A 15,922-nucleotide genomic window follows, 5' to 3' on the forward strand; every position below is an offset into this window, starting at 1 on the left:
ACCTTTAAAGAAAAAGATGTTACTGTCCTTGCAGGCCAAACCAAGTCTTTGGTAATATGCTGGGTGTCCTCTCTAAGCTCCTGCCCCCATCCCACTCCAGGCCAGGTCAAGCCACTCTCCACCCTCCACCATCCTGCTCTCTGCCCCAGAGGCTGGGAACCTCTATAGACTGTGTCAAGGGAGGGCCATGCTGTCCAGCTTTGGTTGGATTTGACCAATGGGAAATCAAGGAGGACTGGGTAGGAGAGTCTCAGGCTGCAGCACAGTTCCAAGAAAGTTTCAGCAGACTGGCAGGGAACCCTTAAATCCAGTGCACATTAGAGGAATCTGCATCTCCTCAGAATGGGGCCTCCCTGCAGCCGGAGGTCTGAATATAGCATCTTCATGGTCACCACAAAGAGAAGTATAGATTACACCACTGCCTAAGTCCACCTGAACATTTTTAATTTTAATTTTAATTTTTTTTCTTTGAGACAGAGTCTTGCTCTGTTGCCCAGGCTGGAGTGCAGTGATGTGATCTCGCCTCACTGCAGCCTCCCCCTCCCAGGTTCAAGTGATTCTTATGCCTCAGCCATCCCAGTGCTGCGATTACAGGTGTGGGCCACCATGCCTGGCTAATTTTTGAATTTTTTTTTGCAGAGACAGGGTTTCATCATGTTGGCCAAGCTGGTCTTGAACACCTGGCCTCAAGTGATCTGTCCGCCTCGGCCTCCCAAAGTGTTGACATTACAGGTGTGAGCCACCGTGCCCAGCCATGTCTTATTTTGTTTATTTCCTTTTCCTCCAGTAGAATAAATTCCATACCTATACTACACATTGTGCAAAATAATATTTTTCAGGTTTTAAGATATATTCCCAAGGAAGTGCAAATGCTTGTGTGGAATTTCCCTCCCTACCTCCCTCCCTCCTTTCCTTCCTTTTCTTTTTCTTTTCTTTTCTTTTCTTTTTCTTTTTTTTTTTGACGAAGTCTCACTCTATCACCCAGGGTGGAGTACAGTGGCACAATCATGGCTCACCACAGCCGTGAACGCCTGGGTTGAAACTTTTCTCCCACCTCACCCTCCTGTGTAGCTGGGACTGCAGGTGCGCCGCCATGCCTGGATAACGTTTTCAAATATTATTATTTGTAGAGGTGAGGTCTCCCTATGTTGCACAAGCTGGTCTCGAACTCCTGGGCTCAAGGTGATCCTCCTGCCTCAGCCTCCCAAGACGCTGGAATTACAAGCATGAGCCACTGTGCCCAGCTGCTTCTGTGGAACTTCTATACACCTTTTTGTCCATTGTGTTTTGAAACTGCCCACCACCCTTCCGTGTCTCATTTTTCTAATCTGTCACATAATCTCTATGTCCTTTTGGATGTTTTTGTATCAACTTTCTCTAGTTATCTAGTATCTCTGTCAACACAGTTTTTTTGTCTGGACTGAGATGTGTAACAAGATTATTAACTTTTGTCAGGTCTAATATTCTAAGTCAGGCCGGGTGCAGTGGCTCACGCCTATAATCCTAGCACTCTGAGAGGCTGAGGCAGGAGATCACTCGAGGTCAGGAGTTTAAAACCAGCCTCCTGGGCAATAGAACAAGACCCTGTCTCAAAAAAAGAAAAAGGATTCTAGGCCAATGAGTCTCAGTGGGCAGAACCTCACTATAGGAGGTGTTTGGAATTTCTTAAATGATGGGGTGTTTGGGGAGTCACCATGGCTGGAGGGCGTTAACAGCATTCTAGCAGTTGAGGGCAAGCCCTGCAGAGAATAAATAATGATTTTCTTATGCCACTCTGACCCTTCTGGCAGGTGAAGAACCTGTTTACAACTACTTGAGTCTAGACCCTAACTCCCCAACCCACTCGCCCAATTTTAATATACACGGAATTGTCCAGGAATGTAACCATCATGTAAATCAAGGGAAGATGGTACTTTGGGGTTTGTGTGTGTGTGTGTTTTGTTTGTTTGTTTGGTGTTTAACCAAAAGTTGTTCACAGTTTGGAAAATCATTACAAAGTTGCTCCTAGGACAGTAAAACCAATTTAATAAGTGGGGTTCAGATCCCCTACACAACCCTGGTTTTAGTTGGGATTCACTCTGAGTGGGGCTTGGAGGGAAGGGCAAAGCCAGCAGGAAAACACAGGCCACTCCTGCAGGGCCGCTGCCCTGGGCCCAGAATTCTCCCTTCAGGTCTCCCCAGATCAAGCCAAGGAAATGGGTGCTAAGTAACCGGAGACTTCTGGAATCATTGCCCCTGGTCCCGTCAATCCCAGCCAGCCTCAAGACCTCAATTTCTTCACCTGGCCATGTAAGCAGAGGGGACAACCCGGCGGGCGTGGCTGGGCCGGGTTCTTGGGGCAGCCGGGCGCCATCGCCAGTATCTAGGCACCCTGAACGCGCCTGATCTGATCTGATCTCGGAAGCTAAGCAGGTTCGGGCCTGGTTAGTACTTGGATGGGAGATGACCTGGGAACACCGGGTGCTGCAGGCCTTAGGCTTCCCATTCCCTCCCTCTTTCCCCCTTTTGTCACCGCGCTTTTCAACCGCCCCCTGACTCTGCTCCCCCTTTTCTCTCGCCGCAGCCCGGGACCTCCTGGTGGGGGTCCGTCACTGCAGCACCAGGCGCCACTGCCATACCACCCTGAACGTGCCCGATCTGGTCTGATATCAAAAGCTAAGAAGGGTCCGGCCTGGTTAACACGTGGATAGGAGACCGCCTGGGAATACCGGGTCCTGTAGGCTTTTGGCTTCCCGCTCCTCCCTCTGTCCCCCTTTTGTCGCCGTGCTTTCCAACAGCCCCCTGATTCTGCTCACTCTTTTCCGCCCGCCTGCGCCCCTGCTACAGCCCAGGAGGGTGGGGGTCTGCCCCTGTAGCACCAGGCGCCACTGCCGGTGTCTACAGCCATACCACCCTGAACACGCCCGACCTGGTCTGATCTCAGAAGCTAAGATGTGGCCACAGTTACCGCCCCACCTGTTTGGCTCTGCCTCTCCCAGGCCCCTGGAGGAGCGGACTAACCCCATCATTTCATTGATTCACAATAACGCCGCCCCACCTGGACTATTTTGAGCCCCACTTACCAATCTGTAGTGGATCTTTACTGTTTTGGAGTAGTACATTCAACACACCTTTATGGGTCTATTTTTGTAACTAATGCATTCTGGGTACAAGTTTCTGATTCTATTTCATGGCTTCGAATGAAGTCGTGCGGAAGCATTTACATATTGACATGCATTGTTTTATATTTTCCTTGTATATTACAGTTGGGACAGGATATAAATTTTAAAAATTTATTTGTATAGATAGGTTACAATCATTATGAATTTTATTTCAGGCTGGTGAAAGAGTGTGACAAAATACTTCTCATAAAAAGAGGACTTGGGTCTGAAAGGGTTGAGAACCACAACGCTGGAGGAGTGTTGACCACCCCAGTACTTCTCTGTTGCCTTTGGTGGCACTTAGACAGCTCCTGCATCATCTCTGCCTCCTCTTACCCCTACCCCACACTGGGGCTGCTTCTCTAGGCTCCTCTGCTCTGCTCCTCCCACATCTTCTTCTCAGTTCTCAGGGCAGAGAGTCCTGGGCAGCCTCTCCTGCTCCCTGGTTCAATCCCAGCCATGCCATCACCCACGCCTCAGAGTCTCTCCTGCCCCTCCTTAGCCCATGCCACCCTGACTCTAACTAGGTCCTATAATCTTCAATCTCTTCTGGGCTGTCTGTCAGGGGGAGGGTTCCTGCCTAGATTCCTGTTCTGTCCATAGAATCAGGTTCCAAAGCTCCCTCATTTTTATTTGTTTTATTTTATTTATTTAGAGACAGAGTCTCACTCTGTTGCCCAGGCTGGAGTGCAGTGGCCCGATCTTGGCTCACTGCAACTTCTTCCTCCTGAGGTCAAGCAATTCTTCTGCCTCAGCCTCCCAAGTAGCTGGGACCACAGGAGTGCGCGACCACAGGAGTGCGCCACCACGCTTGGCTAATTTTTGTGGTTTTGGTAGAGATGGGGTTTTGCTGTGTTGGGTAGGCTGGTCTCGAACTCCTGACCTCAAGTGATCCACCCGCCTCAGCCTCCCAAAGTGTTGGGATTACAGGTGTGAGCCACCATGCCTGGCCAATGCCCCTCATTATACAGCCCCTCCTCCAGCCGGCTGAGCCCTGGGGGTTCCCTACCATGGTCATGTCAGAGAACAGGGGAACATCCTGTATCAGCTAACTTATTGTCTTCTCCTGAGGGCTCCTGAGGGCTCCTGAAGTCCTGGTTTCTGTCCTTATCACCACAATATTCCAGGGCAGCCTGGAATATTGGTTCAAGTCCTCATAGTCATCTCTAACTCTTTGTCTCTTACATTTAACAAGGCACCAACTGAATTAAACTCAATGAACATTTAAATGAATTTTAATAAAAATTTTTAAATAGGTATTACAAAAATACTGTTCATAAAGCTTCCAATAACACAGAACTAAGTAATTTTGGGGCCTGTCTGTCCATCCCTGCCACTGCCCCCACCAAAAACAACCCACCTCATTGAAACAAGCACTTCAACTGCTTTTTATTTAACGATTCATTTGTTCTTGTGTAATCTGAGGGTGTCAAGTTCAGTAACCTTCTAAGGTCACTGTTTCTTTTATTATCTAAATAAAGTGACTCAAGCCCCTAGGCTACTCTTGTCATTCCTGAAGATTTTCAGGAATGCTTGCACCCTCCTGATTTACAATCACTTTGATGTCTGAATCTCACTGAATCCCACAGCCTAGTGATTTTTTGTTTGATTTATAGCTTAAGTGCATTGCGATCTAGATTTGAATATTGCTACATGCAATTCAGTGATGGAAATTTGCTGAAACTTGCTTTATTGCTCATAATCTGGCCATTTTTTACTTGTAAATTTCCCTATGTACTTAAAATTAAAGCATATTCTGCAATTGTTGGGTGTAGTGTTCTCTGCCTGTGGTCTATTAAATCAAGTTTGTTAATCATGTTTAAATATTCTATATCCTTACTGATCTGGTCTGCATACTGTATCAATTACAGAAAGGCATTAAAATCACCTTCTGTGATTATTACTTTGTTCATATGCAGTTCTGTCAATTTTGCTTTATATAGATTGAGACTATCATACGTTTGAGGTTGTTTTTTTTTTTTAATGTTCCTGGTGAATTGAACTTTTTATCATTCCACAGTGGTTCTTTTTCTTTTTAGCAGTGGTTTTTGGTTTAAAGTCCATTTGACTAACATTAATATAGGTCACCAGCTTTCTTTTGTTAGTACTTATATAGTATACTTCTCTTTCATTCTTTTACTTTCAAGCTTTCTTTATACTTTTGTTTTCCTTTTTCTTTTTGAGATGGGGTCTCTCTCTGTTGCCCAGGCTGGAGTACAGTGGTACATCATAGGATATTTTCCTCTTGACTAATTACCATGTGAATTGTAGTTATATAGTTTGCAATCTTCAATTATTCTTGCTTTCTTTAATACTCACATTTAGTAAGGCTTTTTTTGTTTGTTTTATTTTGTATTTTTTTTTTTGATTTTTTTTTTTCTTTTTTGAGATGGAGTTTTTCTCTGTCACCCAGGCTGCAGTGCAGTGGCATGATCTCAGCTCACTGCAACCTCTGCCACCAGGGTTCAAACCATTCTCCTGCCTCAGCCTCCCAAGTAGCTGGGATTACAGGCATGCACCACCACACTCGGCAATTTTGTATTTTTAGTAGAGACGGGGTTTCACCATGTTGGCCAGGCTGGTCTCAAACACCTGACCTCAGGTGATCTGTTCACCTCAGCCTCCCCAAGTGCTGGGATTACAGGAGTGAGCCACCATGCCCGGCCTTAGTAAAGTTTTATTATTCTTTTACTACAAGATAGATTCCATTTGCTACCATTTTATTTAGATGTTAAATCAATATTAAAACATGAGCTTGAAACATACATACATAGCTGGAATCCCAGGAGAAGGGAAGAAATGGGATAGAAGAAATATTTGAGGAAATAATGGCCAAGAATTTCTCAGAATTAATGACAGCCATCAAATCTCAGATCCAAGAGGCTCAGAGAGCAGAAAGCAGGATATACTAACATGAGTGCACACACACACACACGATACACTACCTACACATTTTAAGTTCATACTGCTGAAAACAAAGCAAAAAGAGGACATCTTGAAGGAGCAAGAGAAGAAAGAAACACAGTTGTCCCTCGGTATTCACATGGGGCTTGGTTCCCCCCCAGATACCAAATCCACACATTCCTAAGTCCCAGTGGAACCAACTGATAGGAAATGTGAGCCCTCCATCTAGGTGGGCTTCACATCCAGCCAATACCATGCTTCACATCCAGCCAATACCATGTTTCACACAATGTGTTTGGTTCTGGATGTGGAGCCCACCCATACAGAGGGTAAACTGTGCATATTTTTAAAATCCGGGTGTAAGTGGACCCTCAAAGTTCAGACCCATGTTGTTCAAGGGCCAACTGTATTCCATACAGAGAAACAAATGTTGGAAGTAAATGCTCGCTGCCACCAAGTAAAAATAGCACTGAGGCAAAAGTTTTCTCAGCAAGGCAATTTACTTCTATAGAAGGGTACATCTCACGGATGGAGCAATGGTGAGAGCACACTGGATGAGGGAGGGGTAGGGGGTCTTATTCTTAACACAGCTAGTCACTACTGCTTTTCCCTATTGTCTTTTCCCTATTGACTGGGGTTGGATGGCACAGTCTAAGCTAATTCTGATTGGCTATTTTAAAGAGAGCAAGGGTATAAGCTGGAGTGGCAAGGTTAGTAGTTTTGGCAGGAGGGATGGTTGCAGAGTAGGTGACTAATTATGATTAAGGACAAAGCAGGTGACTAGGAACAGAGCAGGTGACTAAGAACAGAGCAGGTGATAGAGGCTAGGAGGGGGTTGTTTACTGAAACTAGGGCAAGGAGACATAAAGAATGAGGAAGTTAAACTTTAAAATGGAGAACAAAGAACGGGGAGCTAAACATACTGACACATTGGTTCTTTGAAGAGGTTCCTCTCTCTCTTTCTCTCTCTTTCTCTCTCTCTCATCAGTATGACTCATAGGTTTCAATTTTATTCAAGAGTTTGTAACTTATTACGGTCATTATCTGCTTTGACATTCAAACAGTCCCAAATTTGGCTTGTGGGAGCACCTCCAGGCTGTCTTCTGCATTCTTTTGACTTGTCCACCATCATTCTTTGAGCAATTCCTTCCTTTCTGGCAAACAAGAGGCTCCACTCTTATCTTGTACTTTTCCCGCCTCAATCTTGGAATCAGCCATTTCTCCAAGAAATCCTGGTTCTTTAGAGTGGAAGATGGTATTTGGAAACCAATCTACACACTTAGTGTGCTTCTTCTTACTGTTGTGTCACTGCTTCTAGGCCCTCTCAATGGACAGATTTAGAAAAACACACACACACAGCCATATATGCACAGACATTTTTATATACTCATGCACCTGTAACTATATATCTCCATCTCTTCCTCTCTCTCTCTCTCTCTCTCTCTCTCTCTCTCTCTCTCTCTATTTATGTATTTTAAGCTGAGTTCATTCTGGTATCTCCAATTTCAGTCTACCACCTCAGGGTTCTTTCTAGCCTTCCCAAGCTTGCCATGCTTACAAGGACCTTCTCCCACAGTGAGAAACCTGGCTACCATTATCCTCAATGTGTTTGCTTATTTGCTCAGGTAACCAGTCTCCTAACCATACTGGCTGACTCCCTCATCCGCCACCGTCCCTACTGAGCAAGCCCTCTGTCTTTGAGAAGCTCTCTGATCTGCCTCATCCTTCATCCCTGGGCATACTGCGATCCCAGAGCCTGGTGGGCTCACCTCTGTCTCCTTCGCTGCTTGCTGCCGCACAGCAGGCAGTAAGGCAGCTCCTCGTGGAACTCTGGGAAATACAAAGGGCTACAACGGAGTTGGAAGGCTGCAGGTTGTATTATTGACCTTCACTCTTCCATAGGCTGAAGGTCCTGGGGTGATGAGGACTCAGGGGCCTGTCTATAGCCTTTGTCAGAGGACATGGGGTATCCTCTCCCCTAAAAGTTTTCTTTTTTAACCATTGTATTGAGGTATGATTGAGATGTAAAAAGCTGTATATATTTAATGTATACAACTTGATGAATGTGGGGATAAATATACGCCTGTGAAGCCAACCCTACTACCATCAAGGCCATAGACATACCCATCACCTCCTGAATTTTCCTCCTGCCCTATTATTATTATTATTATTATTATTATTATTATTATTGTGTATGTGTGTGTGTGTGTGTGTGTGTGTGTGTGTGTGTGTGTGTATGTGTGTAGAACATCAAATATAAGATCTACCTTCTTAGGAAATTTTAACTATATCGTACAGCATTGTTAGTGGTAGGCATGATGCCTCATAGTAAATCTCTAGATTCATCTATCCTACAACTGAAACTTTGTATTCTTTGACCATCATCTCCTCATCTTCACCTCTCCACCCAGCCCGTGGCAATCACTGTTCTACACTCTGCTTCTATAAGTTTGACTAATTTCTTTTCTTTGAGACAGGGTCTCTCTCTGTCGCCCAGGCTGGAATACAGTGTGGCACGATCATGGCTCACTGCAGCCTCAATCTCCTGGCTTCAAGCAATCTTCCCACCTCAGCCTGGGAACACAAGCCCTGCTAATTTTTATTATTACTATATTTTATTTTTAGAGATGGGGGTCTCACTATGTTGCCCAGGCTAGTCTTGAACTCCTGGGTTCAAATGATCCTCCCGCCTTGGCCTCCCAAAGTACTGGGATTACCGATGTGAGCCACCCTGCCCAGCCAAATATTTTTGATTTCATGTATAAGTGACATCATACGGTATTTGTCTTTTTGTGTCTGGTTTATTTCACCAGGTCCGTGCATGCTGTTGCCTATGGCAGGATTTCCTTTCTTCCTTTCTTTTTCTTCCTTCCTTCCTCTCTTGCTTTTTCTTCCTTTTTCTTCCTTCCTTCCTTTCCTTCCTTCCCTTCCCTTCCCTTCTTCCTTCCTTCCTTCCCTCCTTCCTTCCTCCTTGCTTTCTCTCTCTTTCTCTTTCTCCTTCCTTCCTTTCTCTCCTTTTCTTTTCTCTTTTCTTTTCTTTCTCTCTTTCCAGGATCTCTGTGGCCTAGGCGGGAGTGCGATGGTATGATCATGTCATGGCTCACTGCAGCCTTGCTCTCCCAGCTCAAGCGATCCTTTTGCCTCAGCCTGTCAGTTAGCTGGGGCTATAGGCGCATGCCACTGCACCTGGCCAATTTTATCTATTTATTTATTTATTTATTTATTTATTTATTTAATTTTTAGTAGAGACGAGGTCTCACTACGTTGCTGATCTCAAACTCCTGGGCTCAAACAGTTCTCCCACCTCGGCCTCTGAAGGTATTGGGATTACAGGTGTGAGCCATTGCACCGGGCCCATTTCTTTCTTTTTTAAGGCTGAATTGTCTCCTGAAAAATTTTAAAAAGCCCTCTTTTCTATTTGGAGGTGTATCCTATTCTCATGAGGTAATCCTTCCATCAAATCGGCCTGAAGAACTGAACAATGGTGAACCCAGCTGGGCTCTTCTGTCTCTAATGAGACAGTGCTGTGACTGATAGGGGATTTCTGAAGGTTTTTCTTGAATTGTTTTCTTCTACTCTTGAAGGGTTTTCTTGAATTGTTTTCCTGAGCTGATTACTGACTCCCTCAGACCGCTCTTCTCCAATTTGGGGAGGAGGAGGGAGTAATTTGTGAGAACACGGACAATTTTATTAACTAGCATTCTTACTCTACTATCAGGCTAGCTCCAGATTTTACATCTTTTCTACTCTTTGGCCACCCGACTTAATCTCTTTCTTTGTTAGGTTATCAATAGTTAATCTTTTGTTTTTTAAATAAACTATATACTTAATGTCTATGGCCAGGGTAGTCATTCTGTGACATAGCTTCTTCGCATGGGTTGCTAATTGTCCATCAATATCCCGCATCCTTAAATAATAAATAATTCTCCAGTTCTAGGTGGGCTCACGGCCACCCAGTGAAAAGCTACATTTCCCAGCTTCCCTTGTATCTGGGTGTGGCCCTGTGTCTGAATTCCGACCAATGGGATGTGAGCAAAAGTGATTATGCCATTTTCAGGTCATAGCCTTAAAAGGAATGAGTGTAAACTCCCCTTTCTTTTCCCACTTCTCACTGGCCAGGATGCAGACATAATGGCAGGAGCTGGAGCAGCCACCTTAGGACCCAGAGCTGAAAGCCACATGTTGAGAAGGGCAGAGATACTGTATCCACTCTGGATTGCTGACCTTTGAACTATTATGTAAGAGAAAATCAAAATTCTATTTTAAGTCACAATAGTTTGGGGTATTTGATTACCTGGACTACATCTTAAGTAGTATAGCTTCATGCCACTACCTTCACCCAGAAGCCTGTACCTCCCCTTCATTTGCACGTACTTATGTTTTCTTTTTTTTTTTAATTATACTTTAAGTTCTAGGGTACATGTGCACAACGTGCAGGTTTGTTACATATGTATACATGAGCCATGTTGGTGTGCTGTACCCATTAACTCATCATTTACATTAGGTATATCTCCCCTAATGTTTTCTTAGTTCATGTTTTATGTCCATGTTTTTACAAAGTAAAATGTTTAGTAGTCCAACTAATTTTTTTCAAAGAACCAGCTTATGGATTTATTTTGGTGTGCTTACTGTTTTGAGATTATTTTTGCTATATTTGAATGAATTTTAAGCCATTTATAGAATCATGGGGTCACATACTTTTCTTCTCAACATTCTTTCTCCATTGTTTCATTGTCCTATGCCATCTAAAATTGCTGGAAAGAGGTCTGAGGCCAGTCTCCTTTTATCCCCTGGGTAGACTGTCTGCGTCTTCTTTCTGGATGTTTGAAGCATAATTTTTTTGTTTGTTTGTTTGTTTGTTTTTAATATGGGGTTTTCCGGTGGAAACCAGAAAACCTGCTAGAGAAATTCTCTTTTTTTTTTTTTTTTTTTTTTTGAGACAGAGTCTTGCCCTGTCACCCAAGCTGGAGTGCAATGGCGTGATCTCGGCTCACTGCAACCTCCACCTCCCACGTTCAAGTGATTCTCTTGCCTCAGCCTCCCGAGTAGCTGGGATTACAGGCGTGCGCCACCACGCCCAGCTAATTTTCAGTATATTTAGTAGAGACGGGGTTTCACCATGTTGGCCAGGCTGGTCTCGAACTTCTAACCTCATGATCCTCCCGCCTCCATTTCCCGGGTTCAAGCAATTCTCCTGCCTCAATCTCCTGAGTAGCTGGGACTGCAGGTGACTGCCACCACACCTGGCTAATTTTTGTATTGTTTGTAGAGATAGGGTTTTGTCATGTTGGCCGGCCAGGCTGCTCTCAAACTGGTCTCAAGTGATCTGCCCGCCTCAGTCTCCCAAGGTGCTCAGATTACAGGTGTAAGCCACCATAACCAGCCCTGCTAGACAAATTCTAAAAGAGCGGTAACACTTAGTTAATGCATTCTTTATCCCTAAGATTTAGGAACTTCATAAGAGCCAGTGGCTTCTTTGCTCACTTTACCTGCAATATAGTAAATTCAGTTCTTTTGCTAAATCAGGACTTTTGTTTGTTTATTTCAGAAATGACTGTTTCTTTTTATGTTTTTTCTTACTTTTTTGAATTTCATTTATTCCCTAGGACTCAATCTGCATGTTGGATCAACATAACTATTTTCTATGTCTCTCATTTCTCCCTAGTCAGTTCATCTCTCTCCCCAGCTTTACTGTGTCATATTCTCAAACCTGTCATCCATGTCGCTGACTCAGTTTTCTGTCATGCCAGCTCTACTTCTTATGGCTTCTAATATGACTTCCAGATCTTTAGTGAGTTTTTCTTGTTTCTTTTTTCTTTTCTTTTCTTTTTTTTTTTTAGTTTTATTTATTTATTTATATTTTTTGAGATGGAGTTTTGGTCTTGTTGCCCAGGCTGGAGCGCAATGGCGTGATCTTGGCTCACCGCAACCTCCGCCTCCTGGGTTCAAGTGATTCTCCTGCCTCAGCCTCCCGAGTAGCTGGGATTACACCTATGTGCCACCACTCCCAGCTAATTTTGTATTTTTAGTAGAGACGGGGTTTCTCCATGTTGGTCAGGCTGGTCTTGAACTCCCAACCTCAGGTGATCCACCCACCTCGGCCTCCCAAAGTGCCGGGATTACAGGCATGAGCCACAGCACCCGGCCTGGTTTTTCTTGTTTCTTCACTTACCTCTTTTGGTCTTAATTTCATCTTATTTTGGTATCTCTACATTTTTGTTCAGAGGGTCCATATTATATTTAATTTCCTTGAGAGTACAGAGAAGAGTCTTGTCAAATATTTTCTTCTACTTCCTGGGATCATTATTCTTTTGATATGCAGTTGTCATGTGTACTTTCCTCCTGGCATGCTTTGGGAGAGGAGGGTAGCATCTTACAGAGATCCTGTGATAGAGCTTTACTAAGAAATAGTGACTATTTTAATTTTTTTAAAAAGTGTTTACCTTGAATCCACTAACCCTTTAGATAGAGCTTCTATTTCACAGGAAATAAGTAGCTAGAGAATCAAACTAAACATCACCCCATGGAAGCAACCAGACAAACCTAGAAGGTAGGACATGGTGTGGGACAACTCACCCAACTGCTCTCACTAATAAGTGTCCTAAAAAGGGGAATATACTAAATTAAATAAGCTAAGGGAACATGCTTGGTCCTGGATTGGGTACTGATTTGGATAAGCCAACTGTAGTAATAATTTTGGTTAATTGGAAAAAGTATAATGTGGCCTGAAAATTAGGTAAGATGAAAATATAGGGAAAAACAAAGGCAGAGAGTGTCAACTAAATGAATCAGGTTGTTAAAGAGAGTGTCAACTAAATGAACCAGGTTATTAAAAAGTTATAAAACAATATTTAAAGTATGATCTCATTTTGGTTTTATACACACACACACACACACACACACACACACACACACACACAGTTATAGTGATGTTCTCCAGGAGGCAGGACTATGCTGAGTTTTATTAAAAACTTGCTGTATTGCTGGCCATGGTGGCTCACGCCTGTAATCCCAGCACTTTGGAAGGACAACGTGCATGGATTTCTTGAGGTCAGGAGTTCAAGACCAGCCTGACCAACATGGTGAAACCCCGTCTCTACTAAAAATACAAAAATTAGCCAGGCATGTTGGTGGGTGCCTGCAAGCCCAGCTACTCTGGAGGTTGAAGCAGGAGAATCACTTGAACCTGGGAGGCGGAGGTTGCAATGAGCCAAGATCGCTCCATTGCACTCCAGCCTGGATGACGGAGCAAGACTCCATCTCAAAACAACAACAACAGAAACCTTGCTGTATTTTCCAATATTCTACAAAGCTTTGCACTGCTTATGTAATAATAAAGTGTTTTAAATAGTGACATAGATTTAAATGGGACAGACTTACCACAAAGATAATAAAACTTAAAGCTTCGGGGCCTCTAATTCATATGGGCCTTATGAGGCCCTAGGAGGACCTCTAGCAATTTTGTATCATACTTTCGTGGGTGTTTTAATTTTATTTGTTAAGTTCTAGCATCTTTTCACTGTGGTGAAATATATACAACATAAAATGTACCATTTTAACCATTTTAGGTATGCAGTTCAGTGGTATGAAGTACATTCTCACTGTTTTGCAACCATCACTGCCATCCATCTCCAGAACTTTTTCATCTTCTGTAACTGAAACTCTGCACCCATTAAACAATAACTCCCTATGACTTCCTCCATCCAGTCTTTTTATTTTTAAGAGTTTCCAAAATTGTATAAACTCTTAGCTTCACAAAACCTGGGTCAAGCCCCAGCTGACAATTGAATGTCCTAGTAATTCCTGTGCAAGCTATGAAATGATACCTTGCACTGCCAAAGTGGCTTTGGCCTCAAATCAAAGGACAGTCAGCATAGTTGAGGCTGTCACCAAAGTTTTCATCACTAAATGTGCAAACAGCAGTAATTGTGGCAGCATCATTATTACTGAATACACAAGGAGGAAAAAGCAATGTTTTCTCAAGTTATTGGAACCCACATCTATATAACTTTCCCCAGAAGCTACAAGTTTGTAGTTTCTACAGTCCTAATTTCCTGTAAATTAACCCTATTTTCTTCATTGTTTAAAGTTATTGGTAAATAATTTTACATCTCCTTTTCCAGAAGGTAGTCACGTGGCCTTACCTAGCTGCAAGAGAAGCCAGGAAATGTAATCTTTCTTACAGGAGACCTGTGCCCAACTAATGATCAAGTATTCTATTACTAAAAAATCAGAATGGGCCGGGCATGGTGGCTGAGGCCTGTAATCCCAGCATTTTGGGAGGCCAAGGCAGGCGGATTACTTAAGGCCAGAAGTTTGAGACCAGCCTTTAGCAGAGATGGCAAAACCCCATCTCTACTAAAAATACAAAAGTTAGCCAGGCATAGTGGTGCACATTTGTAGTCCCAGCTACTCAGGAGGCTGAGGCAGAAACCCCATCTCTACTAAAAATACAGAAGTTAGCCAGGCATAGTGGTGCACGTTTGTAGTCCCAGCTACTCAGGAGGCTGAGTCAGAAGAATTGCTTGAACTTGGGAGGTGGATATTGCAGTGAGTCAAGATTGTGCCACTGCACTCCAGCAGCCTGGGCCACAGAGTGAGACCTTGTCTCAAAAAAAAAAAAGAAAGAAAGAAAGAAAGAAACAGAATGGGTGTTGGGACAGACAACTAACAGACAACTAAGTATCTGTCACATGGTTTCTATAAAGATTCAATATGCTTGTTTTTGAGGTTTGGTGGGGGAAGTAGGAAGGGGTGCGTATCTTTGTGTTTGTTTGTTTGTTTTTGTTTTTGTTTAAATACAGACAGGGTCTCATTCTGTTGTGCAGGCTGGAGTGCAGTGGCAAGATCACAGCTCACTGTAGCCTTGAACTCCTGTCCTAGAGTGATCCTCCCAGGAACCTAGGCTTTCCAAAGCACTAGAATTACAGGTGTGAGCCACCTTAAAGCACCATTTACACAACTGTTTAGCATCTTGTTTAGAGCTAAAAAATCATTTGCTCACAATCAGCTTTCTAGACTGGGCACCCAAGCCTTCTTCCTCTGAGGGTTGAACACCATAGAAGTGGGCTTAACAGACTTGTACGGAAAAGAGAAGTCATCTCCCCAACTGACTCTTGGGTGTCTCAATGGCCAAGTATACTCAAACCGTATGTCTAAACCAATGAGCTTTATTGTGGTTAAGCTTTAACTGTGAACAGCAACATATCATTTTATTAATTACTACGCTTTTGTGCTGTGTGTTCCCTTTCTAGGTTATTTCTAGGGAAATGCAAACCAAAGGATGTGGTCTCTAATCCAATCCTTAGAGAATGTGACCATGAAATCACTTTTCCTACCTGGTAAACAAAAGATAATGAGAAAAGTGAGGTCGGAAGTTGCTTTACTGAGTCAGGAGCTATAACAGGTGCTGGAGCAGGGGTGTGATCTGAAGGACCAGAGGGAAGGACTGATGAAATTGGATGGGGAGAGCCTCCAGGCCCTTTAGGCTTCTCTCTGACTTTATAATGAAATGCAAAAGTCAGCCTCCATGCTTGTCCTTTGTGTGTAATGATTGTCAAACTCTTTTTCTGTATGTGTCACATTTGACCTTGATGGTTAGTTCATTATGTAATAAATTCAGAATTTGGGCCAGACACAGTGGCTAATCCCAGCACTTTGGGAGGCCAAGGTGGGCGGATCACCTGAGATCGGAAGTTTGAGACCAGCCTGACCAACATGGAGAAACCCTGTCTCTACTAAAAATAGAAAAAATTAGCTGGGCGTGATGGCATATGCCTATAATCCCAGCTACTTGGGAGGCTGGGGCAGGAGAATCGCTTGAACCCAGGAGGCGGAGGTTGTGGTGAGCCGAGACCACGCCATTGCACTCCAGCCTG

The 15,922-nt window shown here is 43.6% G+C and overlaps 1 non-coding gene and 1 pseudogene across 1 annotated transcript; both read right to left on the minus strand.

Moving 5' to 3' along the window:
- Positions 1-10,912: 10,912 nt before the first annotated feature.
- Positions 10,913-10,956, minus strand: LOC114677217 (U7 small nuclear RNA; annotated as a pseudogene).
- Positions 10,957-11,403: 447 nt separating this feature from the next.
- On the minus strand, positions 11,404-11,463 carry LOC114677218 (U7 small nuclear RNA). Its single transcript, XR_013415960.1, has one exon. It is a non-coding gene; the product is annotated as a U7 small nuclear RNA (small nuclear RNA).
- Positions 11,464-15,922: the final 4,459 nt, after the last annotated feature.

Source organism: Macaca mulatta, chromosome 3 (genome assembly GCF_049350105.2).
Source record: "Macaca mulatta isolate MMU2019108-1 chromosome 3, T2T-MMU8v2.0, whole genome shotgun sequence".
Lineage (NCBI taxonomy): Eukaryota > Metazoa > Chordata > Mammalia > Primates > Cercopithecidae > Macaca > Macaca mulatta.